At 41.1% G+C, this 24,204-nt stretch overlaps 1 protein-coding gene across 2 annotated transcripts in view; it reads right to left on the minus strand.

Annotated features, from left to right (window-relative positions):
• The window catches only part of LLGL2 (LLGL scribble cell polarity complex component 2), a 78,364-nt gene that overhangs the window by 47,469 nt on the left and 6,691 nt on the right, over window positions 1–24,204 (minus strand). The window contains exon 1 of one of the 2 annotated variants that reach the window (XM_043999382.1): window positions 132–210. The exons of the other annotated variant lie outside the window; for it this stretch is intronic. The gene's annotated coding sequence lies outside the window, so the exon portion shown is untranslated. Of the gene's footprint in view, window positions 1–131; window positions 211–24,204 lie in introns of those variants that run through there. 2 annotated transcript variants of the gene reach the window in all.

Consider the following 24,204-nt stretch of genomic DNA (forward strand, 5'->3'; position numbering starts at 1 on the left):
GAATAGCTCAGAATTCCAGCCTTACCCTCTACTAACCCATCTTAACTTCTCCTCCTCCTCTCCTCAGTCCTATCTGACATTAGAGGTCCTTCAGGATAACAAGCCTGGGAAAACAAATGAGAAATACTCACAGTTGCCACCTGCTTCAGATCTAGAGTTCAGCTCTGTATTACTTTTGATAATTAACTTATCCTCTAACCAAGACAGGAGCAGAGGAGGGAGCCATTTAACCTGGCTTTATAGGTACAGTTCTGCCTAACAAGATGGCCCAGCACTGCCCAAAGGTTAATTGTTAACTTGTTTGCTGAGAAACCAGAAGGCTTTAGTTTCATAGAAAGGGAGACTTCCTAGCTTTCTCACAGGAGACAGATGGAAGTGACAATTCGATAGCTTCCTTTCAATTTTTTCCCCCCTTTAACTAGAAACTTAAATTATCAACAAACACAAATATTTCAAGATACAAAGAATGGAAAAAATTATAAGAAATGAAATTTATTATGTACAGTGGATTTCTTTTAAGTAAATACATATATTAAGTTCACCAAGGTAGTAAGGACAATGTTTTGTGTCCCCTGACATACCTTTTTCCCCCTTCAGTACATTAAGGTGTTTTTACTTAATCTTTTTTCTATTAATAACCCACAGTAGTTACCTTCTCTCTATTCACCCCCTCGAACCTCCCCCACCTTATTCTCAGCAGAGACCCTCCCTTGAAATATACAAACAAATACACACACAACACACTCCAGGTTAAAGCATCAAGATGAAAAGCTCTAGAAAAGCCCATCTCTTGTACAGATACTCCAAAGACATGAAAAGGGCCCAGGATAGAATCAAGATCAAGAAATCCAAAGAGAAACAGTAGTAAGCCCTTTCAACCAGCTCAAGACTACACAAAAGACAGAAATGCTGAAAGGGGGGGTAGGGGATGGAAAGGGGGATGTATTTCAGGTAGGATGTTACAGAAAGGCTTGGAAGACCCTAGCACCCTAGAGTCACTGGGACACAGGAGATAGCACAAAGAGTGGTCTTAGTGTAGATACTACAATGGAAGGAAAACCCAGCAGCAGAAACATGGGAAATCAGGGACTGGAGGACAGTGTGATCCACCCATTCAAGAGGAGAGAAGTGGGGGTGGAGGGGGAAGCTACATAGCACAATGGATAAAGCACTGGCCCTGGATTCGGGAGGACTTCAATTCAAATCCGGCCTCAGACACTTGACACTAGCTGTGTGACCTTGGGCAAGTCACTTAACCCCAATTGTCTCACCAAAAAAAAAAAAAAAAGAGTAGAGATGGGATCAATCCACAGGCCAAGCACAAAGTCCCACACCAAGAACTGAGGCTGGAAATATGAGGAAAACATAATATACAAAAACACATGTGGTCAAGAGATGCCCAAGAGGTAAAACACAGAGGAGAGCAATTCCACAGCAACTATAAGCAATCTTAGAAAAACAAAAAAAAAAATCTTGAAATGAAGAGAAAAAAATGAAATTATAAGTAAGGGCTCTGAAAGAATTAGAAGAATAAAAAGCTCAGAAAAGATTTTTTAAAATCTTACTCAAGTATCTTGATTCTCTGAAGCTTAGAATAGACCAAACATAACTATGACTCTATTAGACAAGAAATACAACAACAAAATCAAAAGACTGAAAAAAATAGAAGAAAATGTAGGGTATCTTCTATCAAAAGTAACTACCTGGAAAACAGGTCAAGGACAAAAAAATTTTTAAATAATACTTTTTTTTAAAAACCACAACCAACCAAATTTTAAAAAACCCATTGGATACTGTGTTTCAAGAAAACAGCCATTAGAGCCAGAGGCAATGGGAATACAGAAAGAACCCTTTTGAAATAAACTCCAAATTGAGAATGTCTAGGAAAGTCATAATCAATATTCAGTGCTTTGAGGTCAAAGAAAATATATTGCAAGTAACTAGAAGGAAGGAATTCAAGTAGCAAGGAAAAACAGTCAGGATCATACAAGAGAGCATTAGTGACTATACAGGAGAAGAAAAACTTGGAAGCATTATATTCCAAAAGGAGAGAAAACTTTGGAGTAAAATATTCCAAAAGGCAAAGGATAAACAAAGGCTTGGTTTGCAACTAAGATCAACTTATCCTATAGGAGGAAAAAAATAGGTATTTAAAAGAAAAGAACAAAACATAAAGGAATTCCTAAGGTGGGGATATGGCACCCTGAGCTGGTGATTTATAAATAATTTCTGATAATTAGTTCCAATGTTATATAAATGTTGTAAAAATAGGGAAGGAAGGAATCCCACCAGACTCCTTCTGAGACAAATATGGTCCCATTACCTAAACCAGAGAGAGATAAAATAGAGAAAGAAAATTAGAAACCAATACTTATAGAGACAATAGTCCTTTTTGTTGTAGCAAAAAGTAAATGAAACCCCTAAAAACAACATCTGTCAAAAAAGGGGGTACACATCAATTGAGGCATGGCTAAACAAATTAGAGTTTGTATATGCATATAATGTGATATTATCATGATATAAGGAATGATAAAATGTATTACTTCAGAACAACCTTGGAAGACCTTGCATAAAGCAATATAGAGAATCAGAGAAAAATTTATACAATGACAATAATGTTCAAGAAAACAAGTTTAGCCATTGTATTGATCAGAGTTCCTAAATCTTTCAATCAGAACTCCAGAAGGCTGATGAGAGGATCATGTTTTCCATCTCTTGGTAGAGAGATGGTGATAAGACTAGAGGTGCAGAATGATTCAAATATTTTTAGATATAGATGATACATATTCATCTTCCTCAGTTTCCTCATCTGTAAAAGTGGAGATAATAACATCACCTACCGCCCAGGGTTGTTGAAGATAAAACAAGTTATTTGTAATTGTTGTTGTTCAGTTGTTTTCAGTTGTACCTGACTTTTCATGACTCCATTTGGGATTTTCTTGGAAAAGATACTAGAGTAGTTGGCCGTTTCCATCTCCAACTCATTTTACAGATGAGGAAACTGAGGCAAACAGGGATTAAGTGATTTGTCCAGAGTGACACAGCTACTAAAGCCAGAACTCAGGAAGATGAGGAAGACAATATTTGTAAAGCATTTTGTAAACCTTAAAGCATTATGTAAATGTTATTATTGTTATTATAACATGTAGTATAATCACACCACTTTTTGCATAGTAAAAGGTTAGTTTGTTGATGTTTATTAGTTTCATAAGAAAAAATATGAGTAGCCAAGCAAATCAAAACAGTGGAGTCAACTGAGAATGCATGTCTGATTCTGCATCTCTAGTTCTGTGCCAAGAAGTGGGAGGTATGTTTCATCACTAGTCTTTTGAAGTCAAGACCAACTACTTTGCTACTTTGGTCAGAGTTCTGAGCTATTTCAGAATTGTCCTTTCCTCATCACTTTATTATTTTCCCCTTCCCTGCCTCCCCTGACCCAGAAGAGAAGGTGGAGAAGGGGAGGGAAATATTGGCAACCCCGCTACCTCCTCTTGTGTAGTCATTTCTAACTTCAGGGAAGGATGTCCTCAAAAATTCCACTTAAAACAATAAGGGAATTGATTAGAGAAATGCAAATTAAAACAACTCTGAGGTACCACCTGACACCTATCAGATTGGCTAATATGACAAAAAGGAAAATAATAAATGTTGGAGAAGCGGTGGAAAAATTGGAACACTAATGCATTGTTGCTGGAGCTGTGAACTGATCCAACCATTCTGGAGAGCAATTTGCTCAATGAGAGAGCAATATGCCCAAAGGGCTATGGTACTGTACATACCCTTTGACCTAGTAATATCACTCTACTAGGTCTTTATCCCAAAGAGATCATAGAAGAGGGAAAAGGACCTACATGTACAAAAATATTTATAGCAGCTCTCTTTGTATTGGCAAAGAATTGGAAATCAAGAGAATGCTCATCAACTGGGGAATGGCTGAACAAGTTGTGGTATATGAATGTAATGGAATACTACTGTGCTGTAAGAAACAATGAGCAAGAGGATTTCAGAGAAACCTGGAAGGACTTGCATGAACTGATGCTGAGCGAGATGAGCAGAACCAGGAGAACATTGTACACAGTAACAGCAACATTGTGTGATGATCAACTTGGCTCTTCTCAGCAGTGCAATGATCCAAAACAATTTCAAAGAACTCATGACAGAAAATGTTCTCCACATCCAGAAAAAAAAAACAAAACTGTGGATTCTGAATGCAGATTGAACCATACTGTTTCTACTTTTTGGCTGGTCTTTTTCCCCTCTCTTTTTTGAGGTTTTCCCCTTGTGTTCCTGCTTCTTCTTTCACAATATGACTAATGCAGAAATACGTTTAATGTGATTGTACATATATAACCTATATCAGATTGCTTTCCATCTTGGGGGACAGAAGGGAAGGTGGGAGAAAAATTTGGAACTAAAAATCCTATGAAAACAAATGTTGAAAACTATCTTTACATGTAACTGGAAAATAATAAAATACTTTTATGATTAAAAAAAACCAAACAAACCAATAAGGGAAAAGGCCAGATCTCTCTAGCCAACCAAAGCCTCCATCAACATAACCTGAAAACAAATTACCTTCTACCTCACAAGTTGTGACACTGGAGTAGATACTGCATGGGGCAAGTAGGTTTTGGAAGAGGTGACTTGAGACCTTAATTCCAGCGCTGAACATGTTGAGCACTTCTACAATTGCTGTGGAGGTACTGGCTACTGAGGGAAGGAGAAAGCATGGGGTTACCCCACTACAGAGCCATGGTAGAATAGAAGACATAGAGGTTCCAGCTCCTCTTTTCTGGCTATGTACTCTTGGGAAAATCACTTTAATTCTCTGGCCCTAAGAGGGTTGAACCAGCTGATCTCTTAGGCCCTTTTCTGCTGTGACATTCTGGGATTCAAAGGAAAATGAAAACATTCCATTTCGGTGCTTGTGACCCATGCTCAGAGCCCCCGGTGCTTCTCCAACTGTGTCTGTTCCCCCTACCTTCCACTGGCCCCAAAACAACCTTCTAAAATTAGCTCTTTAAGATTAGACTTGGCAGAGCTGGAATCCTGGGCGGGCTTCTTCCATCATTAGCTAGCACTTCTGGGCTGCAGCAGCCCAATGCTTACTTGACATGTGTTTAGGAAATGGGAACTCATTTTCCTATTAGCTCAAATGAAAGGGCAGAAAATTGGAGGCCACTGGGTATAGTGAAAAAAATGGGGGCCTGGGTTCAAGCCCGTCTGCTTCTTAACTCCCTGAATGACCCTGGACAAATCATGGCCTTTGTGGGCTCCAATTTCCTCCTCTGTAAAATGAAGGGACTGGACTAGCTCAAGAGTCCCTAACCTTTTTTTTTTTTTTTTTTAAGTGAGGCAACTGGGGTTAAGTGACTTGCCCAGGGTCACACAGCTAGTAAGTATTAAATGTCTGAGGCCGGATTTGAACTCAGGTACTCCTGACTCCAGGGCCTGTGCTCTATCCACTGTGCCACCCAGCCGCTCCCCCTTCTCTAGATTTTTAAAAATTCAAAGAAAACATAGGATTATTAAGGAAACTAATTATATTAAGATACAGATGTCAAAATACTTTGCTTTAAAAAACAAAAGACCCCCCTGCGTTACATGATCTTTGAGGTCTCCCTTCCAGCTGAATCTACGAAATATGAAATCTACCAGTCAGGACAAACAAAATTCTTATCATACAAAGCATTCCAAAGCCTAATATAATTGGGGGGAAAGGGGATATATTAGTCATTGTTTTCGGATTATCTGTGCCACTGCTTCCTCCCTGTCATAAGAATGGGACTCTAAACATATAGCTAAGACACAGCCTTTTAGATATGTTAAAATTAGCTTTGACATCAAGCCTTTAGAACTCAAATGCAAAGAGCAAGAAAGAGTTCACAGAAAACTGAGAGCAAACTGAATACCGGCTTATATTTGCACAGAGAGAGACATTTAGTAAGGGGTAAAGCACTTCCCCTCCTTTCTGATTGTAAATACTGTCATAACTAGCCAGAGGCCTGCTGGGGAGTAGGCTAGCTTAGAGTCCTAAGGTCAGTCCCCAACTTACAGATGGGCTGAATTCCAAAAGCCCATTTGTCAGTTGGTTATTTGGAACCATAGAAACCATGTTGCACACTGTGGCTAAGGTCTCAGGCTCTCTCTCCAGGCTACTTAACCCATGATATCTTCCTCCAGTGCCACAGGTTGGGGGGGTAGAGGGTAACTTGCTTTCTAAGGATGGGGCAAGTGGTAGATAAACGCTAGCATGTCCTGTACCAAGCTTTAAGCTTCACCCATGGGCCCAGGGACAGACTCTGCATATTGTCCAAGGACCATCAGCCTAGTTTCACAAAATGAAAAAAACTTTGATTGCAATAGCATCTCAAAGACTGTTCCCCTAAGGTACAAGGGACCTGTGAACTGACTTTGTGAAGGGGAGCACTATCACTGATTAAATCATTCATCTTTTGAACTGTGGAAGAAATTGGAAGGGAAGAAAGTAGTTGAAATACTATTAAGACTAGCCCTCAGAACCTTTGGGTCCTGAGGGAGGAGAGGAATGGGATGCTAACGGATAAGATGGAGCAGCAGGACAGAAACCATGAAAGGGGCTGGAGGGAGGAGGTTTCAGTGGTCCCCACAACAGAAGAATCAAGGTTTAATAAAGGAAGGCTTCAGGAACAACAGGAGTAGGGCAACCCAAGATGATCTGTGTTACTATTGTCCCAAGACAGATGGCTGAATGGGAGGCAGACTGTCCAGGGCCCATACCTACTCCAGCAAAAATCTGAAATTCACACCAAATCAAATAATGATCAAGAAATCCAATGAGAAATTACAGCAAGCGCATCCTTCTGCCTCAGAACCGCACAAAACACTGGCCAGAAGCTCCTGGGAGATAGGAAAGGGGGCTACCAGCAAAGTCAGGTCCAATCCAGGCAGGGGCTCGCACAACCTCGACCAGAGACAGATCAAAGATACTTATACCTTGTAGGGTTCTATGTCTAAATGTAGTAAGAACAGATTTTCCTCAGAAAAACACAAGGAGGCAAAAAAAAAAAAAGAAAGAAAAAGGAAAAGAGTCCCAGGACAGGGTACCCCAGGATATTAGCAGTGTTTTCTGAGATGCCACGGCTGGTCCTGAATCCAGCTATGTGAACCCCAAAGATCCAGAGTGGCCTAACCCTGGGATACTGAGGCAGGGCTAACCACAATGGGGTGGGACGTAGTCTTGGCCCAAAGCCATAAACTAATACTAGAGAGATCAGCAAATCAAAGAAAACACTAACTAGAAGTCCAACATAAAAAATTATCCTCACTCTAGAGATACCCACCCCCAAGAAGGATCAAATAACTCAGTAACAACTGTAGGCCGACTCAAGCAAGGACTTTGGGAATACCTAATGTCTCTGCTTTGATCTGGGACAGAAACGTTCACCTGTTTCCCTCTGCAAGTTGGCTTAAGTCTCTACCAACCCCCAAACCCAGCTAGCAATGACCCCCCCCCCCAAAGAGTCTCATCCACATCATCTCGATTAGGTGAGTTGTAAAGGTTTCCTTCCCTGATTTTGCTTCATTTCAAGGAATATGAAAGTTAGTTTCCGTCTCCTAAGAACACACTCAATGAAGCAGTGGATACTGGTGCTGGATGACACAGGGTAAAGTCAACCCAAGCTACCAACTCTGTTGTGGGTCATTTACAAAGCAACTTTACAGCCAAAGGCATTGGCAGGGGTAGGGGCTAAAGTTCTGGTGGATTAGTAAACTGCTTACCATCCTGGCAGGGGATCAAACCGAGTCTGAATATATCCCAATGCGGGCGGTGGTCAGTGTTTCTCCATGAATGAATAGAACCAGCCACGTCAGGGGTTTTCAAAACAAACAGCATGGCAGGCAGTGGAGCCAGGTCCCCACCATGCTGCTATCAGCAGCCATCCAGAAAACAGAAAATGCTTCTCTGTCGCTCAAAGCCTCTCTCCTTTCTGGAGCCTGGGAAAGAATGTGTGTCTGTGTATTTGTTGACCTGCAGCTGTAAATCAAGCCTGCACGCTTAAAGGGACCTTAGAGAGCAAGGCTCCGGGCAGGATCTTCCCCAAACCCCTGAGACTTAGAGGAGGCAAGTCTGGCCCCATTTTGGGTACTTGAATGTTCAGCAGAGGGATGCCCTCCGACATTCTGGGTCATGTCAATTGTGGGTTCCAGTGGAAAGACTTCAAATTTTGAAGAGGGGTTAAAGAATTGCTGATTTAGAGCTGCGAAGTAGAGGGAGGTAGTCACTTGGCCTCAGAGAGCTCCAGGTACCCATTTAAAACTAGAAAAAAGAATTGTGGGGGTGGGGGAGGTTTCCACACCATGGAATTCTCTGGAGTAATGAAATCCAGTCCTTTAGCTAAGGGGAAACTAGTTCCACCACCTCATTTTTCTATAAGAGGACACTGAGGGCTGACCCTGACTTCCTCAAGGTCACATAGCTAGTATTATCTCATGAGCTGGTATTTAAACCCAGGTCCCCCAACTCCACACATCCAATAATTTTTTTCCTCTTCAAACATGCTGCCTTCCATTTAAAAGACTCAGGAGATTCCCAGGTAGTTCAGTGGAATGGAAATTCCCAGGATAAATTTAGTAAACAAACGCTAGGCTTGAAGGATAAAAAAGAAACCCTAAGGCTCTTGAGATAGGAAAGAGCTCTCCCGAAACTATAGCCTTCTAGATAAGCATAAACATTTTTTTCTTTCTACATTCCAGGTAAAGGGGAGGAAATAAATCCCACTCCCCCTTTTGTCCTTAGCCTGACACATAATAGGGATTTTAAAAATGCTTGTCATTTTCCAAAAAAATTCTCTAAATGATTAATAAAAAATGTAAGTTAAAACAGCTAAGAGATCCCACCTCACAATCATATTTACAAAGATAACAAAAAAAAGAAAAAGACAATTGTTGGAGGGGCTGTGGGAAGACGGCCTTTGGTGGAACTGTGAAGCTGTCCAACCACTTTATTTCTTCTTTTCTTTTTTTTGTGGGGCAATGAGGGTTAAATGATTTGCTCAGGGTCACACAGCTAGTAAGTGTCAAGTGTCTGAGGTCGGATTTGAACTCAGGTCCTCCTGAATACAGGGCCGGTGCTCTATCCACTGCGCCACCTAACTGCTCCCCAGTTTTATAATTTTTTTAAAAAGAAAACTTTTTTTTAATGCTTGCTTGCTAATTGACTACAGCAGCCACAGTGCCTCAGGAATATTGGTGGGGGAAGGGCAGGGAATCAATCAACAAGCTTTTAAAAAGCTTTTGGTAGGTTCCAGATACTACTCAAAGGGCAGGGAAGACCAAAAGAAAAAAAGAAAAAAGAAAGAAAGAAAAAGCAGCAGCAGAAGCACAAACAGTCTGAGCCCTTAAGGAATTCACATTCTAAAGGGAAGGGGTGATTAGATTAAAGGTGGGCTGTAGAACTCACCCAGGAGCCCAGGAGTCCACATAAATCACACCAAAGTTCAACCGAATGCCATTTTGTTCTCTAAGTCAAAGCTTCTTAAACTGTGGGACAGGGTCGAGTAACTGAATGTGGGGGTTGCAAAAAATCTGGCAATCGTAAAAGGTCATGTATACTTACATACTCAGGGCCGAGTGAAAATTCCTTGGGAGAAAAGGGGTCACCAGTGCAAAGTTTCAGAAACCTTGTTCAAGGCTTCAACCTGCCCTTAAGGAATGTCACTAAAGAGCAGGGGGAAAACCAGGAACGAGGGCTCCCATTTGGAGAGCCCCAGATCTCATCTGCCTTACACTTAATGCCTCACCTTTGTTTTCTGCTTTACAAAGCCACCCAACAATTTGAAATAGACTGGGCAAGTAGCAAGGAATAAACAAGTTCCAAGAGTAAATTCAGGGCTCACAGAGAATAAACGGCTGATCAACCTGACACTAGAACCCAGGCCAAAAGGTCTGTGCTATTTCCCATATACACGGATGCTGCTGCTACCTCTCCATGGTACTAGTCTAGACCTAGATCTTGGGGGATTGTTACAAGCTTTGATGATAATAGTGAAAGATCATTACACATTGTAAAGGAGATAACCGAAAAGTCAACTTTTTTGGCGTGGAAAACATCTATATACACACCTCTCTGCAATGCCTCCCCCAAGCTTGTCCCCCATCCCAAAGCTGGGAAGCACAAGCCAGGAAGGCCTCGCGTCACATTTTAGGAGCTCTTAAAAAGTCAGCTTCGTGAATGCACTGCAAAGAATCACGCCATCCTGAGGACTGGCTGGCTGTTTATTCTATATTCTATATACAGGGATCGATTTCCCCAGCAAATGGGAATTATTTTAGTAGTTGATACACTTCAGCATCCCCAGCAGAGGGACTCCTATGGTTAGAGCTCTGGAGATAGATGCTTTTCTGAATCACATCATATAAGCAATTTGCATTCTTTCTGGAGTGAAGCCAGGCCCAGAAGCTGCTCCCAAGACTGGCAGATAGATGACTGCTGCCCACACCTCCAACACACTGCCTACCTACCCTGACCAGGTCTGCCCTCTGCTATCCAAACCTATCTCAGAAGCTCAATGCACAGCTTCCTTTCTGGTATCAAATCTATGTTTTCAGCCAGGCCCCAAAGCCCTCATCAATTGGCCTTCTAATTTCCCATCCAGCCTTATCAATCACTTATATTATACCTGACCCCTTTGCCCCAGAAAGTCTGGTATCTGGTTTTGCCTCCTCTTTCCCTCCCTCCCCCCTCTTTCTTTCTCTCTCTCTCTCTCTCTCTCTCTCTCTCTCTCTCTCTCTCACACACACACACACACACACACACACACACACACACACACCCCTCTCTCCATCTTCTTATGTTCCCTCTGGCCTCCTTCTAAAAGTAACTGAGTATCTACTATATGTCAGGCATTGGGGTGGGGGGTGGGGGGAGATGAATAAAACAATCCCCTGAGCTTACTGCTACTGTGTAGCAGGGGATAGATAAGACAAGCACATAAGTAAGTAACTGCAGCACAATGCAGACTAGGGTTCTTGCCATCAGAGAAATGCTGTGAGTGGGGTGTATCTATCACATCTGTCATGGGGGGAAGGGAGAAGGAGTACAGAGAGGACAGAAGAAGATGAGGAAAGCTCTAAAGAAGTGCCAGGTGAGGGAGACCCTGAAGAAGGTTGGGCAGAGTTAACAGATGGAGACTGGAAGAGTAGGGCATTCTAAGTAGAAGGAGCAGCATAAGTAAATGCTTGGGAGGCAGAAAAGCAACAAGGTGTATTCAGGAGGGTTAGTATTCCACTTTGTCTTGAACATAAGCAGCACAGAGTGTTAGAAAAAGCATTAGCAGCTAAAATTAGAAAGGAAACAGGTAACTGGGGAAAAGATCTTTTTAGTGAGTTTCTCTGATGTGATTTTCATTTACGAGCTATGTAAGGAATTGACATTTAAGAATAAGAGCCATTCCCCCATTGCTGAATGATCAAAGGATAGGAATGGGCTGTTTTCTAAGGTAGAAATCTAAGTTATCGATAGCCACATGAAAAAATGTATGAAATTAATACTAGAGACATACAAACTAAAACTCTTGAGGTTCTACTTCATACCCTTCAGGTGGGCAAAGTTGACAAAAAGGGAAAATAGTAAATATTGGAGGAGTTACAGGAATACAGGTACATTAATACACTGCTGGAAGAGCTGTGAATGGTAAAGCTATTCTGGAAAACAATTTGGAATTATACCCAGAAAGTTACCAAACTATATACATGCAATGACTAAGTGGCTCTCAGTGGGTAGAGCACTAGACTTGAAGTCAGGAAAGTGTGAGTTCAAATCCAGACTCATAAACTTACTAGCTGTATGATCCTGGGCAAATCTGTAAAATGGAGGGTAATAATAGCACCCACCTTGCAAGGTTGTTTTAAGGATCAAATGAAATGTTTGTAAAGTGCTTTGCAAACCTTGAAGTGCAACATACAATTAATGTATTATTAGGGCAGCTAAGTGACACAGAGAATAGAGCATTGGGCTTGAAATCAGGAGGACCTAAGTTCAAATCCAGCCTCAGACACTCAATAGCTATGTGATCCTGGGCAAATTGCATCAGTTCATCTGTAAAATGAGCTGGAGAAGGAAATGGCAAACCACTCCAATATCTTTGCCAAGAAAACCCCCAAAATGGGTCATGGAGAGTTGAACACAACTTTAAAGATACGATACAAAAAAATGAATACACCCTTTGCTATAGGGTATGTACCTGCTATACCACACTCCCAGGCCTTTACCCCCACAAAGGGATCAAAGAAAGAGGAAAAAGACCCATATGTATAAAAATATTTATAACAGCTCTTTTTGTTGTGACAAGATTGTAAAACTAATGGGATGTTCATCAACTGGGGAATGAACAAATTATGGAATGTGAACATAATGAAACGGTTCCAAAGAAACAAAGGAAGACTGATGTAAAGTGAGCAGAACCAGAAGAACAATCTGTATAATAGCAACACTGTAAAGACAATTTTGAAAGACTTCTACTCTTATCAATGTAATTACCAACCAAGATTTCAGAGGACCCAAGATGAAAGGTGCCCCACCTCCTGATGGAGAGGTAGGGCATGGCTCTAATGCAGATTTTTTGGACACGGGCAATCAATTAGTGTTGGTTACCAATGTATATTTGTTCCAAGTGTCTTTGTTATTTTTTTTTGGGAGGGAGTAAGGTGGGAAGGTAGGGTTTTTGTTAAGGGGGGGGGAGGGGAAAAAAAAAGAATGAAAGAAAGAGTCCTGGATTTGGGTGGCATAGGACCTGGTTTTAAATTTTGGGTCCTGATATCTGTGTGACATTGGGCAAATTCCTTAATTTTTTTGGACCTCATTTCTCCTCTGTAAAATGAGAGAGCTGGGCTAATATCCAAGATCCCTTTTAGATCTACATTGTATGATCCAATGAAAGACAGAAAAGGTAAATGTGGACTAAAGCATGGAGAGTTTGAACTTTATTGGGGAGGCAGAGGGAAGCCAGCAAAGGTTTTCTGAGCAGGTGTACATAATGGTTAGAATTCTAAATTGGGAAGATTAACCTAACTTGATGCCTGTGAACTTAAAAAAATTTTTTTTTATAAATGTATCGCAAAATCATTGGTTTCCTTTGTAATTCCATGTATTTTATTTTAGGAATTTAAAAACATGACTCTAAGGGGGGGGGAGGGGGTCCCATAGGCTTCACCAGACTAACCAAGGAACCCATGACATAAAATAGGTCAAGAACTCCCAGGAATTTTTTTAAAAACAGAGACCTGTAATTGTATAGGTGAGCTCCAGTGGATGGGCCCCTTCTGGGCATTTTTAAAGTCATAACTGCCTGGGTTTAAAAAGAAGATTCAGTGCCTATTTTAGGGTTCTACAATCAGTAAATGTCGGAGGCTGGAATCATTCAGGTGAATGGTCCTAAAGGAATATAATGGAAAGGGGAGAAAATAAATCTGAAAATGATTGTTTGGAGGGTGTGGGGTGAGGTAGAGGGTGGAGTCAGTGGTGACTTTGAGGTCTCACAATAGGGTAACTGGGTCAATAGAAAGGAAAAAAATGTCTTAGAATTGTTCCATAATGAAATAAGCTTCCAAAATAAGTAGTGAGCTGTCTCACCAGAAATCTAAGCAGAGGTTAGATGTTTACCTGGTAGAGATGTTGGAGAAGGAAATCCTCATCTGGAATAGGAAGTCCCTCCCAGAGTTCATGGGTTTGTGTTCTCCTGTAGTGGCTCTCATTTCTTTTTTAAAAATAGATTTTCATACATGTATAACCCATATCTGATAGCTTGCCGTCTTAGGGAGAGGGGAGGGGAGGGAAGGAAGGAAGGAGGGATAAAAATTGGACCCAAAACTATGAATAAAAATGTCTATTACATTAAAAAAGATTTTAATTATCTTTTGTTTTTATTGTCTCCTGCATCTCTTCTCCCCAAGAGACATATCCTAAAGCTAGCCCTCCTTAATCTCTCAATTCCAGCACCTTTTCATTATTTTTATATATTTTGTATAGAGCTTGCTTTGTATATATGTTTGCATATTGTCTCCTCCATTAGATTGTAAACTTCTTGAGAGCAAGAACTATCGTGTGTGTGTGGGGGGGGGCAATTGGGGTTAAGTGACTTGCCCAGGGTCACACAGCTAGTAAGTGTTAAGTGTCTGAGGCCGGATTTGAACTCAGGTCCTCCTGAATCCAGGGCCGGTGCTCTATCCACTGCACCACCTAGCTGCCCCAAGAACTATTTTTTGCCTTTTTTTTTTGTATCCTCAGAGTTTAGTATAATCTGGGGCACACAGTAGGTGCTTATTAAGGGTTTACTGAAGTGAATTAAAGTAAGAATTAAAAAAAAAAAAGAAATGAGAGAAAAATTCAGCAAAACTAATTAACACATTTTTTTAAAAATCCTCAGATATATTTGTGATATTATACACTTGTGGTCTCCCACCTCTGCAAAGGGAGATGGAGGGAGGTGTCTTCTAACTATTCTTCTTTGGGGCCAACCTTGGTCTTTGTAATCTTGCAACATTCAGTTTCAGTTGTTTCTTGGTGGTTGTTCTTTCCATTTATGTTGTAGCCATTGTGTATATTGTTTTCTTGGCTCGGCTTACTTCACTTTTCATCAGTTCATATAAGTCTTTTTGTGCTTCTCTGTATTCATCATGTTCTTCAATTCTTATTGTAGAGTAAATATTCCATTACATTTAGTAGCATAGTTTATTTAGCCATTCCCCCAACTGATGAGAACCTAATTTGTTTCCAGTTCTTTGCTGCCACAAAGCCTTTCATTTTTTTAAAGACCTTCTTAGGGTATGTGCCTAAAGCTAGTGGGAATCTGAGAGTCAAAAACCATAAAAGCATTTCAGTCCCTTTCTTTGCCTAATTACAAATTGCTTTCCAGAACTGGGTTTTCCCAACGCACACAGCTCACCAACAATTTTTTCATTTATCTGATTTTCCCTAAGCTCACTAACACTGACCATTGCTCTCTCACGCTCTCTTTTTGAAAATTATTTTTGCTAGTGCTCATGTATTCCAAAGCACATGGTTTCATCTCCACAGCTAGACAACTCCTCAAGGAGTTGACAGAAAAGACAATTTCTACTTTCTGCATCCCCCACAGGACTGACTGTGGTATACTGGAAAGAACACAAGAAGTCAGTAGACAGGGCAGCTAGGTGGTGCAGTGGATAAAGCGCAGGCCCTGCATTCAGGAGGACCCGAGTACAAATCCGACCTCAGACACGACACTTATTAGCTGTGTGACCTTGGGCAAGTCACTTAACCCTCATAGCCAAACAAACAAACGAATAAATAAATAAACAAACCGAAGTCAGTAAACAGTTACTAGATCTGGGCCTGACACTATGTGACCTTGGGCAGATCATTTCACTTCTATGAGACAGGTCATCTATGAAACAGGAATAAAATCACCTTCCAAGTCTGATGTGAGTACTCAATGAGATAATCAGTCTGGAAAGACGTCTTTGAAAAAAAAAAAAGAAGCACTGTTACACAAATGCTAAGATTAATAATATAATGCTAGGCAAATGTCAGATGACTAATAAGTGTTTGGTGAATACCCCTTCTCTCTAATTCTGTAGAGAGACAAGGTGAAAGAGATGTCACATAGCCACATAGCTAGGGCCCCAGATGTCTGCCATAAAAACCATCCTGCAAGTATGGGGTGTGCCAGAAGTCATGAATATCTAATAACTGCTTTTCTGTTTTGTTTTTAATTTACAATACCATAGCATCACATACAATATACATAGGAAATAAATGTGAAAAACCAAATCTCATAAATGGCCAAAAAAAAGGGAAAAGAAATTCAAAAAGTTATTAAAACATCAGACCTCTACGTGACTATTGGCCCGCCTTGTAATATAGAAAAATCACACAGAGATGGAGAGGTCAGCTCCAGGCTAGTGTCACTCCCCACAATGACCTCGAAAACAATGGACAAGGTCAGGACAGTCCCTAAGGATTCCTCTTTGCTTCTTAGACCTTACCATGTGGTAACATTATAAAGAATTGCATAAATCCGAAAAGGAAGTCAAGCTAACCTGACCATAGGAAGCCCACTGATCTACAAGGCAGACCCCAAGACAAGAAAAAGAAATGCCTGAGACTAATGAAGAAAGAAAAGTCCCCTTTCTCTTGTTGTTAAATGTCCCAATCTCATTAACTTCATTCTCTATTAAACCTAATCACCTAAACCTTTCAACTAAGCTAAATTTCTCTGCTACATTCCTCATGCATCATTTGCTCACTTACTACCTTTAACAGGGGTTGGGGGAGGAGGGGCAGTAAGGTATAATGGGAAAGGGTATTGGATTTTTAGTCAGAAAACACGGGTTCAAACCCCAGCTTTGTCACCTTAGCCAAGTCATTTAATCTCTTTGGGCTTAGATTTCCTCAAGCATAAAATATTGGGGTTGGACTAAATGATTTCCAGCTCTAAATCCCAGGGTCCCACAGCTGATATTCCTCAACCTAGAGCATGTTCCTAAAAATGCCAAGAAAAAGAAAGAAAACAGAATTAAAAGAATATGGAGGGGGGAGGGGCAGGCAGCTAGGTGGCGCAGTAGATAGAGCACCAGCCCTGGAGTCAGGAGTACCTGAGTTCAAACTCGGCCTCAGACACTTGACACTTACTAGCTGTGTGACCCTGGGCAAGTCACCTAACGTTCACTGCCCCACAAAAAAAAAAAAAAAAGAATATGGAGTGTTAGCCCCCTGAACAAAACAAAACAAAAAGAAACAAACCAAAGTTCATAAATTAGGGGTATAAATTTTTTACATTTATATATAATCTCAAGGAGGTTATGGACAGCCAAAAGAAAGACCCATATGTACAAAAATGTTTAGAGCAACATGATTTGTGATTAAAAAAAAAAAAGTGGAAACAAGAGATATACTCAACAATTGGGGGGAGGCCAAACTGTGGTACAATGGAAGCTCCCTAAAGGCAGGAAATTGTTTCACCTTTGTACTTCTATCCCTAGTACTGATTATAGTCCCTGGTACATAATATATGTTTGATTTATGGATATAATGTAGTGAAATATAACTATGCTGTGAATAATGATGGAAATGAAGAATTTTAGCTACTTAAGTGAACCCAAGATGAATTAGGGAAATGAGAAGACTTGTGTGAAGTGATGCAGATCAAAGAAAGTAGAAACAAACAGTACATGAAATGGCTTCAATAACATAAAGTCAACAATAAGAAACAGCAAAACTCTGGTCAAATACAAGGTCATATCATACTGCCAGCCTTGATGGAGCAATCCGGCAACCTGAGGAGGAGGTAGCCTTGCACATGCTTGCTCCCACCAAACCACTGCCACATTAACCATCATCTCCTTTCAGACCCAGGCACCTAAATGGCACAGTGGACAGGGTGCCAATCCTACCTTCAAGCTCATCTTCATGAGTTCAAATCTGTCCTCAGTTACTAGCTGTGTGGTCCTGGGCAAGTCACTTAACCCCGTTTGCCTCAGTTTCTTCATCAAATCAAATAAGCTAGAGAAAGAAATGGCAAACCACTCCAAATATCTTTGCCAAGAAAGCCCCAAATGGGGTCATGAAGAATGGAACAAGACTGAAATGACTGAACAATTGTTTCTGATTCATCATTATCTAATCTGTTCCATTTGCTCTACTTTTAACCACTACCAGATTGGTTTTTATCTATCTTAATTCCTTTAATTTCTTTCTCTTGTCTTTTTGCCCTATCGTTTCCCAGAACTACAGTAAGGAGAATAGGCTTCCTCTCTTTACTCCTGTATTTAATGGAAAAGGTTCTAGTGTAATCCAATGGCATATGATGCTTATGTTTAGTTTTAGATACTTTTTATATTAAAAAAGGGTCCTTTTTGCCTATACTTTATAAAGGTTTTCTTTTTTTTTTTCAGCATAAAAGCATTGTACTTATAAAGTTTTTTCTGCATCTGTTATGAGGATCATGTGGTTTGGGACATTTTGGTTTTTAACATGATTAGTTATATTGCTTATTTTCCTAAATTTTAACCATTCTTGCACTCCATAAATTTCAGTTGGTCATAATGAATGATTTCTTGGATAAATTGCTTTAGTCTGTCAGGATTTTGTTTAAAAATTTTGAGTCAATGTTCATTAATGATACTGGCTTATAGTTTTGGGGTTTTTTTTTCCCGTATTTTATCTCTCCCTGGCTTAGGTATTAGGGCTATATTTTCCTCATTTTTGGTAGGCTGCTTTCATTTTCAATATTTGAGAATAATTTGTGGGGTACTAACTATTCTTTAAAAGTCTGGTAGAATTCTCCTTGTGAATCCATCTGCACTAGGAGGTTTTTTTTTTCCTTTGGTAGTTCCTTTAAGGAACTCATTTCCTTTTCTGAAATTAGGTTAAGATCTCTCCCTGGTCTTCTGATAGTTTGGCTATTTTATATTTTTGAAGATATTCCTCCATATTATTTATGTTTTCAGTTTTGTTAGCATGTCCTCCATATTATTTATGTTCTCAGTTTTGTTAGCATGTAACTGTGCACAATAGGTTCTGATTATTCTTTTTGTTTCTTCTGGTTTTGCTGGGATTTCTCCTCGCTCATTTACTATTTTATGGAGTTGATTTTCTGATCTTTTCCTTTTGAAGACCTCCACCTCCCTCTGCCATATCACAGTAGATTAATTCCTAACTCAGCAAGTCAGAAAGAAAGGTATCAGCAAAAGGAACAGGAGACATGAGGTTTGACCAGGAAAGAAGGAAATGTGCCTTTATACAGCACCACGATGTGACAGTTGGGGAAAGGGAAGAGAATCAGGAGCATCTCCATATAGGTGATTCTCAGACCTATTTATCTAGCACCCCTGACCTCCTGTCTCCTGATTCCAACTGCCTATTGGACATGCCCCACCAGATGTCCTAATGTCCTGTAGATCTCTTACACCCAACATGTTCTAAAGTGAACTTTCTCCCCCAAATCTTCCTCTCAAATTTCTGTATTACAGCTCAGGGTAGCAACATCCTCCCAGTAATCCAAGTTTGAAACCTTAGTGTCATCCTTGATTCCTTATTTTTTTCTCACCCTACCCCACCCCCCCATCCAATCTGTTGCCAAATCTTGTCAATTCAACCTTCATAACATTTCTCCTATATTCTATTGCAATAGTTTTCCGTCTGGTGTCCTTGCTTCAGGTTTTTCCCCATGAGTCCATCTCCACTCAGTTGTTAAAGTAATCTTCCTAAATATAGAACAAATGTGACTGTGACACTCAAACATCTCTCTCTTACCTCTGAGATCAAATATAAAATCTTTTGTCTGACTTGTAAAGTCATTCACAACCTGGCCCCTTTCCACTTTCTAGTATTCTTTCACTTTAGTCCCTTACCCTGGATTCTACAATCCACGACGAGCCCACTAGAGGACCAGATATATAGATTGGGGAATTATCTGTATAGAGATGATGATTAAACCCATTGGCGCTAATGACATGACCAAGATAAGGTACATATAGAGAAGGCTCAGGACAAAATCCTGTGGCAAACCCCACATAAGGGGCAGGATATGGCTGACAATCTTGGTTTTGGGTTTTTTTGCAGGGCAATGAGGGTTAAGTGACTTGCCCAGGGTAACACAGCCAGTAAGTGTCAAGTGTCTGAGGTTGGATTTGAACTCAGGTCCTCCTGAATCCAGGGCTGGTGCTCTATCCACTGTGCCACTTAGCTGCCCCCATGGATGATAATCTTACAAAGGATTGAGGAAGAATGGTCAGACAGATAGAAGAGTACTAGAAGTGACATCAAAACTTAGGAAATCATTAGAGAGCCTTCAGTGGCACATACTGCAGAGAAATCAAAAAGGATGAGAAGTGGGAAAAAGCCAATGGAGTTGGAAGAAATCATTGGTAACCTTGGAGAATGAATTTGAATTGAATGATGGGGTGGGAAGCCAGAAAGCAAGGAAGGGGTTGAGAAGTTAGTAGGTTAAAAAGCGGAGGCATCCTCACCCCATAGGATAATTTGAGAAAACTGAGGTCACTTGTGAGCTCCTGCTTCCTCCCAATTCTTTACTTCATATTCAATCAGAGGGCCATCCCCATTCTCTCCTTTAACTTCAGGTTCAGAGAAAAAGGTTTTTCTCATAAACCTTTTTGCAGGCGCTCTCCCATCCCCTACAGGCTTCTCTTACACTTTGCCTTTTCCATCACCCCCAACTCATTATTATAACCTTCTATCTCTTTCATCCTCTGGCTCCTTCCCTACTTCCTACAAACATGCCCCAACACACAGTGTCCTTAAAAAACCTTCACTTGGGGGCAGCTAGGTGGCACAGTGGATAGAGCACCCGCCCTGGAATCAGAAGGACCTGAGTTCAAATACGGACTTAGACACTTGACACTAGCTGTGTGACCCTCATTGCCCTGCAAAAAAAAAACAAAAACAAAAACAAAACCCCCACAAAAAACCTTCACTTGACCCTGTTGTCACCTCGTACCTTTCCTCTTTTACTCTCTTAGAAAGTCTTTCAATCATCTTAAAAAAAATTATACTATATTATGGAAATGCTTGTTTTATTCTATAAATTAAAAATAATTAAAAAAAAAAGTCTCCACCATCCTAGGTCCATCCTGTACTTTTCACTCTTCTTCACTCACCATGTCCAATCAATTGTCAAGTCTTATTGATTCTACCTCCTACACCTAAACCACTCTAGTCTAGGCCATCACCCTTAGCCTGGACCACTGCAATAACCTCCTGAATGGCCCCCCTGCATCCAGTCTCTCTTCTCTTGAATACATCTTCACATGGCTGCCCAAGTGGTGTTCCTAAAACAAACACCTGAACGCATCACTCAAGAAGCTTTAGTAAAAAGGTCCCCTTCACTTTTAGGCTAAAAAGCATGCTCCTATTAGGCATTTAAAGCCCGTAATACTCTAGCTGGAGCCCATCTCTCCAGCTTCTGGCCATCACCAGTCTTCTTGACTTACGTCTTGCCACTGGAATCTGATGGCTCTGGAAGACAGAATGTGGCTGATGACTTTGCCCAGCTCTGCCTCACTTAAATCCAATTCACCTGCAAGGACATCGCCCTTATGATGTGATTGGTCCTCTCCAAGAACAAAGGACAAACAACAACAACCACCACCTTTCCAACCTTACTGCACGCTTTTCCTTCTGTGAACTCTACAATCCAGACAAAGTGAGCTACTTACTATTCCTCATACACAACATCTCTTCGGTGTCTTTGAATGGACTGTCCCCACATGTCTGGAATGCCCTTTTTTTTTTTTTTTCAAGGCTCACCCTTATAAATGTCATTGCTTTGAAGAACCCTTTCCTGCTTTCTCTCCAAATAACTTGTGTGTGTGCATTTATACATATATACATACATATACACAAATATCTAACCCCCCCTTCCATTTTCATTTCCTGTAAATATTTATTTGTCTCTCACAGTAGAATGCAGTAAACTCTTCCAGGTGCAGGGGCTGCCTCTCTTTTGTATTTCTATCCCTAGGACTTCCAAAGTTTTCCTGGAATAGAGTAGGCACCTAATAAAATTTTTGTTGATTGATGGAGAGATGAAGAGACAGGAGTTTATTCTTCCAAGCTGGTACTATCTAGGGGACAGATGTCAAACCCTAGCACAGGACTGGGATGATTGGCTCTGGCAGAGTCCAGACAAGAGAGCTCTAGGCAGCATGGTACAGTGGGAAAGTGCTGGATTTGGAGTCAGAAGACCTGCGTTTGAATCCTGACTCAACCACCTAATACCTGTGTGACCTTGGGTGAGTTATTCCACATTTAAAAAATTTTAATTTACCTCATCTTTAAAATGAGGGGGTTGAAGCACCAGCCCTGAATTCAGGAGGACCCGAGTTCAAATTCAGCCTCAGACATTTGACACTTACTAGCTGTGTGACCCTGGGCAAGTCACTTAACCTTCATTACCCTGCCCCGTCCCACCCAGCCCCCCAAAAAGAGGGGATTGTATTAGATGATCTCTGAGGTACTACCAGCTCTAAATTTATGATCTCATGCTGCTAAGGGATCAAGGAATAGCTCAGACAGTGAGCCAAAACTCCCTGGGAGGGGAGATGGGGAGATGGACACGGGAAACAGGCCAGGGAGAATGACAGGATGTCCCTACTCCTTTTCAGAAGAAGGAAAAGGGCCAAACTGAGAAGAACCTTTTCTATACGAGACTCTACCAACATGTTATTTTCAGCAAGCAGCAGGAGGATACATGCCAATTTTATAGTCCCTGGGCTTGTTGGGATAAATGAGTTTTCTAAAATACACTTTACTGATGATCAAACCCTATAGTCTAAGCCGCTAATTTAAGAAGTTGTCCTCTCTAACATCCTGTGAAGCTGTGGCTTTGGCATTTTGTCAATCATGAATCATGCACTGCCCTCCTCCACTAAGAGCAGAGGTGGAACCCAGTACCAAATGACAGATAGAGGCAATTGAAAGGCTAGCTTTCAATGCAATGAATGGCTCATATCATTATTTCTATCACTAATAATCACCTTTAGGATCAAATATAAATTCCACAGACTTTCAAAGCCCTTCACAACCAACCTGCCCCTCCTCCCATTACCTTTCCACCTTTTAATACATTCCCTTCCCCCCACTCAACATAAACTCTTTTTTTTTTTCAACATATACTCTTGTTGTTGAATGAGTGAACTGTCTAAAACACACTTTACTGATGCTGCACCCCTATCCAGTGACAAGGGCCTTCATGTCACAAGGACATTTCATTTCCTGCTGCCCTCTAGTTTCCCTTGTTTCCTTCAAGTACTAGCTAAAAGCCTACCTTCTACAAGAAGCCTCTCCAAACCCCCTTAATTCTAACGCCTTCCTCCTTCTCCTTCTCCTTCTCCTTTTTTTGTAGGCAATTGGGGTTAACTGACTTGCCCAGAGTCATACAGCTATTAAGGGTTTGAGGATGGATTTGAACTCGAGTCCTCTTGACTCCAGGGCCAGTGCTCTATCCAATGTACCACCTAGCTGCCTCTGGTGCCTTCTTTCTGTTAATTATTTCCAATTTATTCTGTATACAGCTTATCTGTACACAGTTTACATGGTTTCTCCTCCATTAGACTGGGAGCTCCTTGAGAACAGGGGCTATCTTTTGCCTTTCTTTGTATCTTCCGTGTTAAGCACAGTTCCTGACACATAGTAGGCACTTAATTGCTTTCTGGGTGGCTGGCATCTAAAACAGCTTTTGTGGTGTCCAAGATGGCTTCATCTCTTAGAAGTTCCACCAAAGGAGCAGCTAGATGGCACAGTGGTAAAGCACCGGCCCTGGATACAAGAGTACCTGAGTTCAAATCCAGCCTCAGACACTTGACACTTACTAGCTGCGTGACCCTGGGCAAGTCACTTAACCCTCATTGCCCTGCAAAAAACAAACAAACAAAAAAAAAAGAAGTTCCACCAAGGTTCGTGCTCCCCATCCCACAAGCTGAAAGAAATGTCACCTTGACTAAGAATCCAATCCAAGCTCACACCCCAACACAAGGGAGGAGGGTCGGCTATGACAGTGAGCATGACTGCTCTTGGGAGGGTAAGGGTGGCAATGCTTGGACGGAAATTATGAGAGCTCTTCCTCCTCCAGCATCCTTGCTACCACATGCAATTAGATTTAACCACAACTCAGTCCCCACCTCATTAAGGAAGGCTGGTGAGGGATGAGAGAGAAGTTCTCCTACATTCCAACAGGTTTAGAAAGTCAGATTGCAGCTATTTAAACCCGAAATTCTTTAGGCTTATGATACATCACTCTCTTTCCCACTGGTCCAGACAAACCAGGGTTTTTGCTGTCCCTTATGCATAACATTCTATCTCCCACCTTTGCATAGACCTGGTATACAGTTTCTTTTCCCTTCTGCCTCTTAGAAGCCCTAGTGTGTCACAGTTCAACTCACATGCCACCTTCGAGTGTGCCCTTGTCTGCTCCTCTAGCTGCCTGGTGCCTCTCCCCCCAAACTGCTTTCTTTACACATTACCTCCCTGGATGGAATGCAAACTCCTTTGGGGAAAGGAATGACTTATTTCACTTTTGGTTTTGCATTCCCCCCTCCCCCCCAACCAACCAAGCCCATAGAAGCAACCTAATAAAATGTCTCTGGTGTTTTTACCCCCTCCCTGAGGCAGTAAGCAATCTGATATAGGTTATACGTGTATAATTATGTAAAACATTACACTATTAG

This window comes from Dromiciops gliroides, chromosome 4 (assembly GCF_019393635.1).
Source record: "Dromiciops gliroides isolate mDroGli1 chromosome 4, mDroGli1.pri, whole genome shotgun sequence".
In the NCBI taxonomy this organism is placed as follows: Eukaryota; Metazoa; Chordata; class Mammalia; order Microbiotheria; family Microbiotheriidae; genus Dromiciops; species Dromiciops gliroides.